Source organism: Sciurus carolinensis, unplaced genomic scaffold, assembly GCF_902686445.1.
Source record: "Sciurus carolinensis unplaced genomic scaffold, mSciCar1.2, whole genome shotgun sequence".
Lineage (NCBI taxonomy): Eukaryota > Metazoa > Chordata > Mammalia > Rodentia > Sciuridae > Sciurus > Sciurus carolinensis.
The window spans coordinates 615,670-616,266 of record NW_025920146.1 but is presented as its reverse complement, the minus strand read 5'-3'; the positions used below and the strand labels follow the sequence as shown (position 1 = coordinate 616,266).

Genomic DNA, 597 nt, shown 5'->3' with positions numbered 1-597 from the left:
TTCTCATTTCTACCTGTCTAGATGCTGACACTCCCTGCTAACTCTCCCATTGTTGCACCATCTGGCCTGCCCCATTTGAGCTCTTCTCTAGTCACCAGTTGTACTTCTCCCCTTACTTGTATTTTAGCTCCTTCATACCACTTATACTCTGGTAGCCTCTCTTAGCAGCCACCAGTCTTGCATCCTGCTCCAGACCTCCTCGTCTTTCTTCATCTCTAGATTTACCTCACATCTTCTCCTACCAGAGAGCAGGAGACTGGGTTGAGGTCAGGGTCAGAAACAAACCCACAAGTTCTACTTTCTCTTCACTTTTTGTATTACTAAGTTCAGAGGGAGTAATGTTTCTCTTATTTTTTGCTTGATTTGTTTTAAAAATGGATAAATAGTACTATATAGAAAAGGAAAAGGGTACTTACCATCAGACATTATGGAGGGGTACTAAGAGAAAGAGGGCAGGTAGGTGTTCTCAGGACATCATTAATGTTCTATTTCTTGATGTAAACAATAGTAAATGGTATTTTTTCTTTGTGATAATTCAAGGAACTATAATTTCAATGTTTGCCTGTTCTTGCTGTGTTTAATAAAATAAAATTTATT

The 597-nt window shown here is 38.7% G+C and overlaps 1 pseudogene; it reads right to left on the bottom strand.

The window, feature by feature from the left end:
• Nucleotides 1-213, bottom strand: part of LOC124974389 (polyadenylate-binding protein-interacting protein 1-like) — a 14,111-nt pseudogene extending 13,898 nt beyond the window's left edge.
• Between the last annotated feature and the right edge of the window lie 384 nt (nucleotides 214-597).